A 17,512-nucleotide genomic window follows, 5' to 3' on the forward strand; every position below is an offset into this window, starting at 1 on the left:
TTCATATTTCACTTATAACACTTTTCATATGGTATTTTGGATTCCTGGGAACTTCAGTGTTTGGCACAGAGGAGATAATATTTTTTCTTTTTTAGGTAGCTGCTTAATAAGTAAAATGAAATTTGTTGCACTTTTATATCTAAAGCTCTGTCTCTATGTGATCCATAACAACTTGTTTTAGCAAAAGGCTGGACTGTTATTTAATGGTTGTAAATGCAATTGTGAAATGCAAGTTTTGACTTGCTGAGTTTACATTTAACTGGAAATTACATCTTCTACAAAGAGAGGATTCATTTTTTTCATGTCTTTAAGCTTTTCTTTCTCAAAATACATTCTGTTAGAGGAGTTGCACCCAAAACATTAAGATAGTCCTCTTTGCCTTACATAATTTCAGCAGATGAGTCGAAGAAACTGAAAGTACACTGAGATCTTGCAAAGTATGATCACTTTAGACTCTCAGTATTGTTCTCAGTATTGTACTTGGCACTTTACTGGAGAAAATACTGAATAGGGATATGATTTCCTTTTTTTCTCTTATTGGTTATTGAGAATATAAATGACAAGAAAGCATATGGTTAATTCTACTTAGTCTATTAATATATTCTTTCATAAGCCAGTTATATAATCCATTATCACCATTTTTCATGGTAGATTACTGAGTCCAGTTATTATGTGAGCTTTGAGTTTTCTTTTAAGTTCTAGGTATTCAAGGGCGATGAGTGGGTTAGTTTATTATTGCTGCAGTCTGCTCCAGGAATACCTTCCTAGTAATCCGATTGTCTCCACAGGGTGGATTCTGCAGATACATTCAACTCATTTAGAGCTCAGGATGACATGAGAACTGGGGGACAACAAAGATTTAGTAATGCTGTTGGTGTGTGAGGCTGCATGTGGGTATTTTCCCAGATTCTTCTTGGATTTAATATTATTTCCAAGGGATTTTCTTTGTCAGTGTTTAATCTAAGAAAGAAACATAGCAAAAGAAGACTTAGGATTCTCCTTATTTAAACACTTAAACATAAAACTATTTAGTACATTGGAAAGCAGCAATAAAAATTTGGGAAGATGTTAAACGAACTCCACACATTAACTGTTTCTAGCGATTGGATGGTAGACAGAGGGATCAATCAAAAGTAGTACTATTGAAACAAAAATGCATTTTAAATATCTTTTTCCCCAATCACATGCATACTATGTTATGGCACTTCACCTATTACTCACATCAAACTTAGATCTGTAGCTCTCAGAGAAACAAACCACCCACTAACAACTTGCTAAATAAAAGGTTTTATTCTCTTTTAGTCTTTACTGACCCAATCCCATTTGCTGTGGCCCACATAACTCATGCTCACAGTAAGTGTCCTGATTCTAGCATGTTTCTCTTGTTACCACTAGGCTTGATTAGGTGCCTGTGTATTGCATATTTTTATCTCAGTAATTTTCCATCCCGTCTATAGTCTGATCTGTTCATGTGTCAATCTCCACCATTAGCCTATGAACTGCTTGAGATCAGAGGCTGTTCTTTACTCATCTTTGCTGAGCACTGTGTCTTTAATGTAGTAGTGAATACCGTATGAGTGTTTGTATAATTAATAGTGAAGTCAGCTCTCACAGACTGGAATTTTCGTTGACGTGCAACACCACTGAAAGCTCTTATTTGAAAAACTGCATTAAATGTAATATCACCTAAATTTTATAGACACATCTGAATCACCGCATTAAACTACTGTATTTAATTTACTTCTAAAAAAAAAGAAGCAGTATCTCTTGTCCTCCAGTTATTTAAGGGGTATATTTTTTAAAAAGAAAGTGGAGGTGAATTAAAAAGTGTGTAGAAAGTCGTAAGTGTAAATTGCTTCCTAATATAATCTCTTGAGTTCATGTTTAATAAAGATAAGTTACTCAATCAACAATTACTCCATGTGTGAGGGTATTTGTACATAAATCACTTAGTTTGGCTTGGATCTAACATTGATAGGACATAATTGATCTTTAAAAGTTTTATGAAGAATCACAGACTGTGAAATTAAAGGCGGTTGTATTGTCTAACTTTGCCTTTCCATCAAACAGACACCTGTTTCTTGGTAGTAGAAACCTTATTTTATATGTATTATTGACCAGTACATCAATTAACTCTGTCTCACAATAATTAACATCATGTTACCTTCTAGTTTTTATCAAGGAAGCCTACCAGAGTTTTCTAACCTGATCAACTGCCAGCTAGTATTTTTTCCCCACCCCCTCAAAAATGCTTTTTAAAAAAAAAAAAGATTTTATTTATTTATTTGACAGAGAGCGAGAGATCACAAGTCAGTGGAAAGGTAGGCAGAGAGAGAGGGGGAAGCAGGCTCCTTGCTGAACAGAGAACCTGATGCGGGGCTTGATCCCAGGACCCTGAGATCATGACCGGAGCCGAAGGCAGAGGCTTTAACCCACTGAGCTACTCAGGCACCCCTCAAAAAAAGGTTTAAAACAAGCATTAAAACCTGTATAAAATGCATTCTGGTTCATGATTTGGTAAACCAGCTTGTCATTTAACTTTACATATTGCATAGTGTTGTTATATGTGACAAGAGTTGAAAAATGTCTAGTAGGAAAGTTTTATTTTACTTTTCTTAATATATAACAAACTGTCCCTTGAATTCCTTTCTCTTTTCCTGCCTTCCTTCCTTCCTTCTCTTCTTTTTTCACTCTTTCTCTCTCTTTTTAGAAATGTTACTTTCTGTCAATCTTATTTCCAGTTTTCATTTAAGAGTCTGTGGACGAATAGCTGAGAGCCACTCGGTGGTTGTTCCTTCTCATTCGAGTGGCCTGAGCACTGGGAGATGCAGACCGGTCTTCAGTAGCAAGCCAAGTGCTCTAGTCTTCAGTGGGAATCACTGAATAGTCACGGAGGGCAGCTGCCCTTCTTCATACCAGTCTGCAACCTTGGATTGTGTGGCAATAAATCTGGGACCTGCAGTAATCCTTTCACCCTGAAATTCCTCCTTGGTCACAGCCTTTTCAACAGCAGCTTACTCTTCCTTTTCAATCTCTTCAGGATTTCTGTAGAAGGAGAGATCAAGTGTGACCTTTGTGGGTGTTCACATGAGAATGTGCCACGCATGTGCAGAAATTCCTGGGCCAGTGTCCGCCACATCAGATTCACCAGCTGAGTGAGCTCCTTGTTGTTGTATGGGATGGCAACGTCCATCAGACTCTTTTCTGTGTTGCATAGAACAATGTAGGCAGGTTAACCAGCCTCTGTGAGAGGCTGGTAATCAGCCCTAGGATTGGTAATCACCAGAAGTCTCAGCTTCTGGAAGGCTTCCAGGATCTGGTTAGTGAATGTCCCAGTTGTGAAGTGGCCAGCAATAGGAGTGGCTCCAATGACAGCCCCAACTTCATCACAGCCAGCGGGCCGGTAATCCGAGAGCCTCTGACACTCAAATCAACGGGGCTTTCAATGGCCTGAGCTGCCAGCAGAAACTTCTCCCAGGTTCTCTTCAGATTTGTGATGTGGATGCCATTGCTTTTCCTTTTGTAGATGGAAGTCAAATTTGGTGCCACCTCAGTGGGCTGGAGGAATTTAAGGACTCCTCTTTCATGTGCAGGAAATCAAGGACTCTTGATGTCAAAGTTTCCCTCTAAGTTAGGATGGAAACCCAGAACAACACAACAAAGACCCCCTCTCTGGGTAGCTTGGAAAGCCTTTACTTTCTGATAATTCATAAATGCTGTCATTACACTTGGGAAAGGGAATAGTTGTGGCAAACTGGATAGTATGCAGTAGTTAAAGACTGTGATTAAAATGTTTGGGAAGTATTGTGTGTATATGTATTTGTCTCATTCACAAAATTTCATGGTCCCTAAGATCATCTATATTAGTTTTCTAGTATTGCCATAACAAATTACCACACATGTATTGGCTCCAAACAGCACAAATTTACTATCTTACAGTGCTGGAGGTCAGTGTCTGAAATTAATTTCACTAGGCTAAAACCAAGATGTTGGCACCTCCTTCTGGAGGTTTTATGGAAGAGTCTACGTTCTTATGTAGCTTCTGGAGGCTGCCTGCCTCCCTTGACTCATGGCCCATTCCTGCATTTTCACTCTGATCTTTGCTTCATTACACTCGGCCCGCTCAGATAATCCTTATCTCAAAGCTTTTAGTCACATCTGCAAAATCACTTTTGCTATGTGTGTTTGGGCTTTCCAGGACCACCCTCCGGTGTGATGCTTTGCTGAGAGGATGCAAGGAACTCAACATATAATAATATTCACAGCTACAATTTATCAGAGCACAAACACCAGTCACAACAACAATGAAACAAAGCCAAGTCAACCAAGGGAGAAGGCACATGGGGCAAATGCTGGGGGAAAACAGGTGCAAGCTTTCAAGGGTCCTCTCTCAATGGAATCACACAGCATGTGTTTCCTTCCCTCGACAAGGAGTTCTGACAGCACATGTGAAATGTTGTTAACCAGAGAAGTTCATTAGGGACTCAGTGCCTGGGGTCTTTATTGGAGCTGGTTATGAGGCATACTTTGTCTGCTGTGTGCCAGAATTCCTGATTCCTAGAAGGAATGCAGATGTTCAGCACAAAACATATTGCTTACACAAATATTTTAGGCACAGTGAGTCGTTCCTACCAGTTAATGGTGGGAACACTCCAAAATCTAAATTCCCAGAGGTTAGCCAAGGGCTGATCTTGCAAGGAGGTCTTTTCAAGGATAGACATTTGGAATTGCTATGTTAACTCTTTCCTTAGCACAATGTAAGGTAACATATTGCCGGTTTCGGGAATAAGAATGCAGACATATTAATGGGCTAAATGCCCCTGTCAAAAGACACAGGGTATCAGAATGGATAAAAAAACAAAACCCATCTATATGTTGCCTCCAAGAAACTCATTTTAAGCCCGAAGACACCTCCAGATTTAAAGTGAGGGGGTGGAAAAGAATTTACCATGCTAATGGACATCAGAAGAAAGCAGGAGTGGCAATCCTTATATCAGATCAATTAGATTTTAAGCCAAAGACTATAATAAGAGATGAGGAAGGACACTATATCATACTCAAAGGGTCTGTCCAACAAGAAGATTTAACAATTTTAAATATCTATGCCCCCAATGTGGGAGCAGCCAACTATATACACCAATTAATAACAAAATCAAAGAAACACATCAACAATAATACAATAATAGTAGGGGACTTTAACACTCCCCTCACTGAAATGGACAGATCATCCAAGCAAAAGATCAGCAAGGAAATAAAGGCCTTAAATGACACACTGGACCAGATGGACATCACAGATATATTCAGAACATTTCATCCCAAAGCAACAGAATACACATTCTTCTCTAGTGCACATGGAACATTCTCCAGAATAGATCACATCCTCGGTTCTAAATCAGGACTCAACCGGTATCAAAAGATTGGGATCATTCCCTGCATATTTTCAGACCACAAAGCTCTAAAGCTAGAACTCAACCACAAAAGGAAGTTTGGAAAGAACCCAAATACATGGAGACTAAACAGCATCCTTCTAAAGAATGAATGGGTCAACCGGGAAATTAAAGAAGAATTGAAAAAAATCATGGAAACAAATGATAATGAAAACACAACGGTTCAAAATCTGTGGGACACAACAAAGGCAGTCCTGAGAGGAAAATATATAGCGGTTCAAGCCTTTCTCAAGAAACAAGAAAGGTCTCAAGTACACAACCTAACCCTACACCTAAAGGAGCTGGAGAAAGAACAAGAAAGAAACCCTAAGCCCAGCAGGAGAAGAGAAATCATAAAGTTCAGAGCAGAAATCAATGAAATAGAAACCACAAAAACAATAGAACAAATCAACGAAAGTAGGAGCTGGTTCTTTGAAAGAATTAATAAAATTGATACGCCCCTGGCCAGACTTATCAAAAAGAAAAGAGAAAGGACCCAAATAAATAAAATCATGAATGAAAGAGGAGAGATCACAACTAACACCAAAGAAATACAAACTATTATAAGAACATACTATGAGCAACTCTACGCCAATAAATTTGACAATCTGGAAGAAATGGATGCATTCCTAGAAACATATAAACTACCACAACAGAACCAGGAAGAAATAGAAAGCCTGAACAGACTCATAACCAGTAAGGAGATTGAAACAGTCATTAAAAATCTCCAAACAAACAAAAGCCCAGGGCCAGACGGCTTCCCGGGGGAATTCTACCAAACATTTAAAGAAGAACTAATTCCTATTCTCCTAAAACTGTTCCAAAAAATAGAAATGGAAGGAAAACTTCCAAACTCATTTTATGTGGCCAGCATCACCTTGATCCCAAAACCAGACAAGGATCCCACCAAAAAAGAGAGCTATAGACCAATATCCTTGATGAACACAGATGCGAAAATACTCAACAAAATACTAGCCAATAGGATTCAACAGTACATTAAAAAGATTATTCACCACGACCAAGTGGGATTTATTCCAGGGCTGCAAGGTTGGTTCAACATCCGCAAATCAGTCAATGTGATACAACACATCAATAAAAGAAAGAACAAGAACCATATGATACTCTCAATAGATGCTGAAAAAGCATTTGACAAAACTGATCAAAAGCATCTGATCAAAACTCTTCAAAGTGTAGGGATAGAGGGCACATACCTCAATATCATCAAAGCCAACTGTGAAAAACCCACCGCAAATATCATTCTCAATGGAGAAAAACTGAAAGCTTTTCCACTAAGGTCAGGAACACGGCAGGGATGTCCATTATCACCACTGCTATTCAACATAGTACTAGAGGTCCTAGCCTCAGCAATCAGACAACAAAAGGAAATTAAAGGCATTCAAATCGACAAAGAAGAAGTCAAATTATCACTCTTCGCAGATGATATGATACTATATGTGGAAAACCCAAAAGACTCCACTCCAAAACTGCTAGAATTTATACAGGAATTCAGTAAAGTGTCAGGATATAAAATCAATGCACAGAAATCAGTTGCATTTCTCTACACCAACAACAAGACAGAAGAAAGAGAAATTAAGGAGTCAATCCCATTTACAATTGCACCCAAAACCATAAGATACCTAGGAATAAACCTAACCAAAGAGACACAGAATCTATACTCAGAAAAGTATAAAGTACTCATGAAAGAAATTGAGGAAGACACAAAGAAATGGAAAAATGTTCCATGCTCCTGGATTAGAAGAATAAATATTGTGAAAATGTCTATGCTACCTAAAGCAATCTACACATTTAATGCAATTCCTATCAAAGTACCATCCATCTTTCTCAAAGAAATGGAACAAATAATGCTAAAATTTATATGGAACCAGAAAAGACCTCGAATAGCCAAAGGGATATTGAAAAAGAAAGCCAACGTTGGTGGCATCACAATTCCAGACTTCAAGCTCTATTACAAAGCTGTCATCATCAAGACAGCATGGTACTGGCACAAAAACAGACACATAGATCAATGGAACAGAATAGAGAGCCCAGAAATAGACCCTCAACTCTATGGTCAACTAATCTTCGACAAAGCAGGAAAGATTGTCCAATGGAAAAAAGACAGCCTCTTCAATAAATGGTGTTGGGCAAATTGGACAGCCACATGCAGAAAAATGAAATTGGACCATTTCCTTACACCACACACAAAAATAGACTCCAAATGGATGAAGGACCTCAATGTGCGAAAGGAATCCATCAAAATCCTTGAGGAGAACACAGGCAGCAACCTCTTCGACCTCAGGTGTAGCAACATCTTCCTAGGAACAACACAAAAGGCAAGGGAAGCAAGGGAAAAAATGAACTATTGGGATTTCATCAAGATCAAAAGCTTTTGCACAGCAAAGGAAACAGCTAACAAAATCAAAAGACAACTGACAGAAAGGGAGAAGATATTTGCAAACGACATATCAGATAAAGGACTAGTGTCCAGAATCTATAAAGAACTTAGCAAACTCAACACCCAAAGAACAAATAATCCAATCAAGAAATGGGCAGAGGACATGAACAGACATTTCTGCAAAGGAGACATCCAGATGGCCAACAGACACATGAAAAAGTGCTCCATATCACTCGGCATCAGGGAAATACAAATCAAAACCACAATGCGATATCACCTCACACCAGTCAGAATGGCTAAAATCAACAAGTCAGGGAATGACAGATGCTGGTGAGGATGCGGAGAAAGGGGAACCCTCCTCCACTGTTGGTGGGAATGCAAGCTGGTGCAGCCACTCTGGAAAACAGCATGGAGGTTCCTCAAAATGTTGAAAATAGAACTGCCCTATGACCCAGCAATTGCACTATTGGGTATTTACCCTAAAGATACAAACGTAGTGATCCAAAGGGACACGTGCACCCGAATGTTTATAGCAGCAATGTCCACAATAGCCAAACTATGGAAAGAACCTAGATGTCCATCAACAGATGAATGGATCAAGAAGATGTGGTATATATACACAATGGAATACTATGCAGCCATCAAAAGAAATGAAATCTTGCCATTTGCGACAACATGGATAGAACTAGAGCGTATCATGCTTAGCGAAATAAGTCAAGCGGAGAAAGACAACTATCATATGATCTCCCTGATATGAGGAAGTGGTGATGCAACATGTGGGCTTAAGTGGGTAGGAGAAGAATCAATGAAACAAGATGGGATTGGGAGGGAGACAAACCATAAGTGACTCTTAATCTCACAAAACAAACTGAGGGTTGCTGGGGGGAGGGGGTTTGGGAGAAGGGGGTGGGATTATGGACATTGGGGAGGGTATGTGCTTTGGTGAGTGCTGTGAAGTGTGTAAACCTGGTGATTCACAGACCTGTACCCCTGGGGATAAAAAATATATGTTTATAATAAATAAAAAATTTTATTAAAAGCCTTAAAAAAAAGAAAAGAATGCAAACATATTTGGAGGGATTGTTATCGGTCTAGAGCATATGTATTTTACTATACATATTCTATATATATATATTCTATATTCAAGCTCTAGTCCTAGTGCCTTGCATGAAGTGAGTGCATGGGAAATGTTCCTTCTTTGTGCATTGAGCTGTGGATCATGATTTGTCATATTCCCTGTGTTACCACCATCTTTGTAAATGGCATTACCATTCACCCAGTACCTGAAGAGAAAATCTACTTGAATCCTACCTGTTTTTTGCTCTCCATTTGCAATCAATCATCAACTCCTACTGATTCTACTCTTTAATGTTTCTTGATTCCATTCCATTTCCATCAGGTCCACTGCCATCATTGTAGTCTGGGCCACCATAACTTCTGGGCACTTTTTCTTTTTATGCTCTGGACTGGTTTGAAGCTTCTAGTTTGCTTTCCTCCAATTCAGTCTCCAGATAGAAACAAGAGTGTTCTTTAGGAACACAAATCTAATCACATTACTGCTCTATTAAAAACCCTTCAGTGGTCTCTGTCTATTTCCCCAGACTCAATCTTTACTCTCATTTATCTTGCACACTATACACTTTGCAGTCACAGTGAATTTCTCTTGGTTTCTCAAACAAAATATACTCCCTCCTTACCTCTAGAGTTTTACATGACTTTGTTTTTTTGTACCAAACACTCTCCTCCTTCTTTGCCAAGTTAGTTCTGATTATCCCTTCACTTGAGTCTCAGAAAAAACATTTCTTCCTCAGGGAGATCTTACCAGGCATCTGAACAGGTTAGGTCCCTCTATTATCTGGCTGTTTATATCCTGTACTTTCCTTATCATTATATTTAGCCCAAAAGTTATGATTTTGTCTATCTTCTCTGCCAGGTTATAATCTCCATTATGGCAGAGACTCTGTTTTGGTTGCCATTATATCTGTAAGATATAGAACATGGAACTGGACATAGCTAGTTTCTAGCAAATGTTTCCTAAATGAGTGAATGCATTAGTGCTGAGTTTTTAAGAATGATTTCCTGGCTGCTTTGGAGAACAGTCTGGCAGTTCCTCAAAAGGTTAAAGAAAGAGTTATCATATGGCCCAACAATTGTACTTCTATATCCACCCAAGAGAAACAAAAATGCAACCCCCACAAAATATTGTATATAAAATTTCATAGCAGCATATTGTTAGCATAATAACCAAAATGTGGAAACGACTTGAATCTCCATCAACTGATGAAAGGAAAAATACAGTGTGGCATATCCATGCAATGGAGTATTATTTGGTAATGAAAAGAAATGAAGATTATATGGTACAACATAGGTGGACCTCAAAAACATGCTAAGAGGCCAGTCACAAAAGACCACATAATGTATGATTTATGAAATGCCCAGAATAGTCAAATCTATAAAGATGAAAGCTAGATTAGTGATTGCTTAGAACTGAGGATGTTGGGAAGAAATGGGGAAAGACTTCTAAGGATTGCCATGGTTTCTTCTTAAGGTGATAAAAATGTTCTAAAACTGGTTATGGTAATAGATGCACACTTCTGTGAATATACCAAAAACCATTGAATTGTGTATTTAAAATTTATGAATTGTACAGAATATGAATTTTATATCAATATTATTTAGAAAGGATTAGAAACTTGTTAATGTATAATTCAACTTTGAAAGGGAGTTGATGGTGATTACGCTTAATTCTCACTAAGAAGAACACCGAACTCAGGAGGTATTAATTGAATGAGTGAATGGTTTATCATTCTCTATTGACTGAAATGCCCAGCCAGCTAGTTCACCTCACAACTCAAACAATCACGTAAGTGTTTTTCCTTGAGACAACCACTGCACTTTGGTATAGAGCAGAAGGGTTTTATGTATATTTTGTCACATGAACGTGTAAGAAGTGAATTTATGAACTGAGAATTAATTTTAAAAATTAATACTTTTCACTGATTCGTCGAGGACACTCTTAAGTGAAACAACCCTTTCATCCCATCTTAGGTACAGAAGAATGCAGTGATTGACTCAAAGCAGTAAGTTTACTCATTAACTCACATTGCTTTTGTACTATAATGCAATGTGAACCCAGGAGAAAAGGCAAAAGCTGCTTCTTATTATTATGAAAATAGTTTTGACCTAATATTTCCTCTGAGAAGATCTTGAGGACTCCTAGTGGGTCTGCAGACCACACTTGAGAGCTGTTGTCCACAGTGATATTAGCAACAAAGATCCGGCATGTATTTACAGATCTTCCTAAGTTGTGCCCCAGTGATCTTTCTAGGGTTGATAATCATCTCAATCAAGTAGCAAATTATTCGGTCAAGTTTCTCCTTAATGCAGTACATTTCTAATTAAGGGAACAACATGGCTAATTGTTAAGTGATTAGCATTTCCTTGCTTTTCACTGTCAGAAGATGCATTAACAGCAATCACCTCAACCTTATTTTATCTGAACTCTTAATTTTTTGGTGTCTTCTCTGCTCCCTTATTAGAATAGTGAGGGGAGGTACCAAAGAGGTAGATAGAGATCGAGTCAGAGACTTTGTGGTAAGTAACCTTCCAGTAGTTCACAAAAATCTTCTCTGAGTATCTTTTCTGGGAAGCTTTCTGGATGTTTTACGGTAATAGATTGAAGATGCATTGAAACATATTCTGACTGCCCTACATCCGGGAACTGAGAGGCCAGCCACCAAATTCTTGATTTGAGTTTCAAAGATGACATTCAGAGTTCAGTCATGGGCATAGTTAGCTTCAACACATGAATAATTCTTCCAGCAACGATAGAAGGGAGAAACTGCCAAAGCATTCTATAATTGGCAGTTAGGTTTTCAGATTAAGCTACCATGGTCTGTGGCAACTCCAAAGGATAGATAATGTACCCGTGGCAGGATAGAGTTTTGCATTGTGTTAACATTGTCTTTGTTTAGCTTTTTGCTCTACCTTTCTTTGGGGAACACTGACATTCTTCTTTGTGTTGCAGAAGATTTCTCAGCATGGCCAGGTGGCATTTAAACAGCCTAATGAGAAAGATGACTTGGCTCCAAGTAGCAATGTCAAAAGACACTTCGCAGCTGCCCCGTTGCAGAGGTCTGCAATGAGACCGGCATTCTCAATTACAGCCCAGTGTCGTGTTGTCACCAACCCCTTCTCAGGACCCACCTTCTTCAAGCAGCATTCATGCCCTATCTTCATCTGTTCAAGCGGTGCTCTGGCACGAAGGAAGCTGTGCTTTATCTCCCAAATGCATCTTGCTGTCTTTGGCACATTTGTTGTTTGTTGTTGGTAGTGCCAGGGCTCAGCTGTTACATGACAAGCTTTGATAGAGTGAATCAATTGTTGTTTTTTCTTCTTGAAATACCCATCAGACTTTGTACTTCCCCTTTAAAAATGAAGGCTGCTTCATAATAGTTACTATTGGGAATAAGAAAAATATGACACAAGAAATTTATATCATTTTCACTTTTGATCATGGCGGATGAATTGTCAGGAGAAAAATAAGTCTTGGTTTTTCACAGTGTTCATTTAGACGAGAACAAATCCAGATGTCCCGGAAATCTCACTTTCTGGGAATACACTATTAAGAGTATCCTGATTTAGCTTTAACTTTTAAAACTCCTTAGAAAGATGGAGAGAGAGAGAGAGAGAGATCATTATTTTCAGCTTTCCTCTATCCCAGAAGGGCAGGAGCCCTCAAAAGAGTACTTTCTGGGAGTCCAGGAGATTGTTTTTCACCTGAGGGTTATTTGAAATTTCCTGTGGATGGTGAATCTGGAAAACCTTGGGGTCAAGCTTGAGGATTTGTGATCTAAACAGTCTTGACCCTGCTTCCTATAAAACCACAAATTGATATTGCTAGGACTCATTGCCACAGGATAGTATCCAGCTATCCAACATCCAGATAAAATTGAGTAATAAATTCCAAGAGTCGAATGTTCCTTGTTTTTGAGCAATTGAATGAAACCTTTTAAGCCTGAATAGTATTCAAATCTGACCCTACTCCAAGTTTAAATAACTTTCATAAGAGAACTGTTAAGTTTTTCATATGGTGTTTAAAATATGGCTGACCCTAATTTATGGTTTAAAAAAGGCGAGGGGGGACTAGAACATATTCATGTCCTATCTTTGTCTGTGGTTCGTATTCTATGAGAAAGCTCCACAACACCGTGCAAACAAGTTTATATTGAAAAACAGAAGGTTTTTGAGGTCAATGGCTCTTCTTAACTGTACTAAAGGTCAAAACTAGCAATCAGCCAGTTTTACCAGTTACATGATTGGACAAAGTCACCTCTACATACCTTAGTTTTCTCAACTGTGAGATGGTGATAACTATAGTACTATAGAAGTTTATGTAAAGATTAAATGAATAAATACAATAAATATAATAAAGCACTAGAACAGTGTCTGGCACATAACGAATACCACCTAATTGTTAGTTTGGTTGTAGTGTATAATAATTGAATAAGTGTTGTATTTGAGGTAATTCTAGGTGTCCAAGAAAAAAGATAAGTATAGAGGAGAGAAGGAAAGAGGGAAGTCAAGAGAGAGAGGGTCTTCCCTGTGATGAGGAAGGGGAGAGAGGTTGGTGGGTCACAGCCAGTGTGGGTCCTGGCACTCTTCCATGGAAACAAACTCTCTGAGTGAGTAGAAAGTTTTCTTGAAGGCTGTACGGTTCACACAGAGAGCCTTCACTCTGAGCACAGGGCCTTCTAGCCTTGCCTAAGACTCTCATGTTCCAATGAAGGGATGATCTCAGCCAGATCTCATCAGTGATTGGTGAAGATGGATGAACCAGGACCAGGTGGGGAGCAAGGGGTGAGAGGGAGTTCCCACCTACCCATGGTCCTTTTAAACGTATAACTTTTGTGTGTTCTGAAGGGAAGGAGAACTCAGTAGGCTGGGTATTTGGGCCTAGATTTAGTTTATTTAATGTCTTCTGTGCACCTGGATAGTGGACTGAGCTTTATAGCCACTGCACTGATTGGCTCGTATAATGGTATTATTTATAGATGTGTTCTTTAATATTTCACACATGTCCTGTCTTCCAAAGTACGTTATATCTGATGGCAGGGATCATTTAAAAATATCTGTCATCTTGCTCCATTGTGCCTGGAACATCATGTTCTGTGCACAGTGGGTGTTTAGTAAACATTGATTCGCTATCCAGGGACCCAAGGACAGAGGTTTTCATCTGGAGTGCTAGGCAGGCATATACCATATTCCTTCACCAAATTACATGACACAACATTTTATCAGAGTATAACATTTTTGTCTTTGCTACAACTGGATACTGTCCTTCAGAACTCCGTGAGATGTAAGAGAGCAAATGGGTTGCCTGATACAGTGTGGGCTATATAAGATTGGCACTGAAGAAAGAGGGTATGTTTATTGGAACATGTGAGATCTTTTGCACCTTGAGGATATTAGAGGTCAGGGGACAAGACAGCTGTATTCAAACAGCCATACAGAAAACCTTATAGTAAGACTGCAAGAGAACGAATGAAGCCATACCTAGGAAAGCTTTTATGGAAATCATGAGATGTTATATTACAGTAGTGGTTTCCATGTTATTGTTAGTAACTTTGATGATGATTTTGATATTTAATCTCTTCACATGTGCTGCCAAAATTCTAAAATTGAAGAGTGTGACAAATTCCAATATGATGAAAAACTACTTCTTTGGCATAATTACATTTTAAAGAAAATAGTATGAGGCACTTGACTGTGAAGTTCTTAATTCTTTCAACATCATTCTTTAGGGCTAAAAGGAGGTATTACTTAATTTAAAATATCTCCTATCTACTGGCAAGTGGTCAAGTGGGCCCTAAGCCACAAAGACCACTGTGGTTCCTACTTCGAATGGCCACATTTCCATAGATTCTTTTGGTGAAGAGAGAAGGAGCCCAAATGTGTTTAGACAGTTTATGCATCAGCTTAATGCTTATATCAGTTTCCCTTGAGCCCCAAATTCCATGGGTAGTATGGACAAGGACCCAAAGGATACTGTGCACATAGGGCTATTGGTCACAGATGAGGAACCCTGAGATCTTTTAAGTCCTGTAAGCTTAGAAGGGGCTGTTGGCAAACCTGCCCAATCTTTGCACCCAAGGAAGACATTCCCTCTTTTTTTTTTTTTTTTTTTTTTTTTTTAACCTTGGAATACTAACAAATCTCCTCTAAGGAGAGCAGGAAGACTTTTTATCTTGGAGCAATAAAATAAATCTGCTCTCTGACCAGGAGAGTGACATTCTCTCTAGCTTCTGTGGCTGTGGGTTATGCAAATATCTTTAAACAAAGCCATTATCTGGTAACCATCTATGTATAATGCACTGGGTTTGGCATCGTGCAAGAAGCAATAGAGATTGTTAGATCTGGATTTGAATTTGAGTTCTGCTATTTACTAGCTGGGTCATCTTGGGAAGTTACTTAAAATCCCTGTAAAATGGATGATAATAGTTTCCTCATCATAGAGCTCTTGAAAAAATCAAGTTAGACAGTGTTTTTAAAGCACTTAGCACTGTACTTTGATAATCATAATAACACGTTCTAAAAGTTAGGACTGCCTTAGCTGAGATTAACAGAACACTTCTCAGCAATAGCTTTAAAAACTAAGGAGTTTTCTTTTCTCACGTAACAACAAGGCCAGAGAGAGACAGCCTGGAACTGGCTCAGCTCCTCACTAATGCTGCCTGTCCCAGGCTTGCTCTGCCTTCATGGGGCTCTAAGCCCCAAGGTGGCAAGTGGTTGCTGTTCCTCCATACCTCTCTATCTGCAGCCTTGAAAAAAGGAGGTGGAAGGACCAAAGTCTTCTGCTTGCAAGCTTTGCATTTTCTCATTGGCAGTTTCTGGGTTCCATGGCCAGTCTTTGCTTGGAGATATTTTTAGTTGTGTACACAGTGACCCCAAACAAAACTGAAATTCTGTTTGACAGGAAGAAGTGGAATGGATATTGGTAGTCAACAATGGTAACAATGTCTGCCCCAGAAACGATCCCTGTGTGCAAGCTGTTCTAAAATGGTGCTTCAGTGAGCAATAAAAACTTTCCTTCCTGGAAGTCACAGACTGTGGTAGGTGTATGCTTTTTATTAGACATTTATATTTAAATTTGAAAAGGTTAATTCTATTCAATCCAGTGGTCAAAGGACAGATATATTCCCAGTTTCCAGATTTCAGGCACTGTGAATAGCATATTTGGTGGAGCCTGAAATGGAACAGAATGAACATATTACAGTTAATTAGGCCTACTGGAAAGCCTTATTGCCCCTAATACAGGTAGCCTAATTACTTTATATTTTAATTTCCTCTTCTTCATTAACAGGTACTAAGGGGCATCTTCAATGAATTGGCTCTCAGCATTTTTGGCTTAAAGCTTCTGTTTTCATCCTTATATTATGAAGAATTGGTCAACTAGGCATCAAGTCATTCTGTGTAGCCTAGGTTTTTTGGATGTGAATTAAACTATTAATTCAGGATTATTCAGGATTATTTATTTCAGGATTATTTATTTCAGTGGTTTTTCTCTCCATAAATGTTACTAAAATGTATTTCAAAATCCTTAATGAAGAGATACTGTAAATAACCTATCCTAATTTTGATGGTTCAGAATCACCTTTGAACATTAGTTGTTATGAAATTTTATAGTCATATACATTGATTTAAAATTCTTTTCTTACTTGCTTTTTTTTTTCATAAAATGAAAACTGTTTCATTGTCAGACTCTTTGGGATGGTATAATGCCATCCCAAATACCAATACCATCCCAATACCATAATGCTTTCATCATATTTAGAGAAGTTAATCAGTGCCTTCACTGTTACTCCCTCTGCTTTTGACTTTTCATCCCCATTCAAATAATTGTTAATATTTGTATATTTAATAATTCTATAGTTGGGCCACAAGCATGAGTCTATGAACTTATTTCCACCATCCCTTCTCATTTGTACTAATTTCATTGGTAAGTTGAGAAAGGAGCCCTCTCTTACCCTTTCAAAGAATTTTAGAGGTGTTTCAAATGGGCTTGCTCCAAAGTTGAGGTTTGCAAACATTTTCCGTAAAGGGAAATCAGTACATATTTTAGTCTTTGTGGTCATATTCAGTCCTTGTCACAGATTTTCCCCCTTTTCCTTCTGTCAAAAGCAGATAATGGATCTGACTTGGCCTGCAGCTAAATGTTGCTGCAACTTGCTCCAAAACATAGTTCTTTACCATTAAAGCAGTGTTTTCCAAAATATGTTGAAAGTGGACCTTTATTATTAAAAAAGCTTTGAGAATGTACTCAGAGTATAGGTATTTATTTTTATTTATAAAATGTTCACATGTTTTTATCCAACTGATATTATGTGCATTATAAAAATGCACAAAAATAGAAATTTTTAAAAAAATATTTTATTTATTTGACAGACAGAGATCACAAGTAGGCAGAGAGGTAGGCAGAGAGAGAGTAGGAAGCAGGCTCCCTGCTGAGCAGAGAGCCCGATGTGGAGCTCGATTCCAGGACCCTGAGATCATGACCTGAGCTGAAGGCAGAGGCTTAACCCACTAAGCCTCCCAGATGCCCCCTAAAGTAGAAATTGAAAAGTGTCAGATAAAGCATAGGTACAAATAGGAGCTCTAAAAGTTCTTTCTGTTCCTCAGGAGATTATCTTGC

The 17,512-nt window shown here is 38.4% G+C and overlaps 1 pseudogene across 1 annotated transcript; it reads right to left on the minus strand.

The window, feature by feature from the left end:
- Positions 1–2,748: 2,748 nt before the first annotated feature.
- On the minus strand, positions 2,749–15,701 carry LOC309864135 (small ribosomal subunit protein uS2 pseudogene; annotated as a pseudogene). The gene is made up of 2 exons: positions 15,627–15,701; positions 2,749–3,558 (listed from the first exon to the last, which is right to left on the minus strand). The product of its transcript is annotated as a small ribosomal subunit protein uS2 pseudogene (transcript).
- Between the last annotated feature and the right edge of the window lie 1,811 nt (positions 15,702–17,512).

The sequence above is a fragment of the Mustela nivalis genome (assembly GCF_964662115.1).
Source record: "Mustela nivalis genome assembly, chromosome: 5".
Classification (NCBI taxonomy): Eukaryota; Metazoa; Chordata; class Mammalia; order Carnivora; family Mustelidae; genus Mustela; species Mustela nivalis.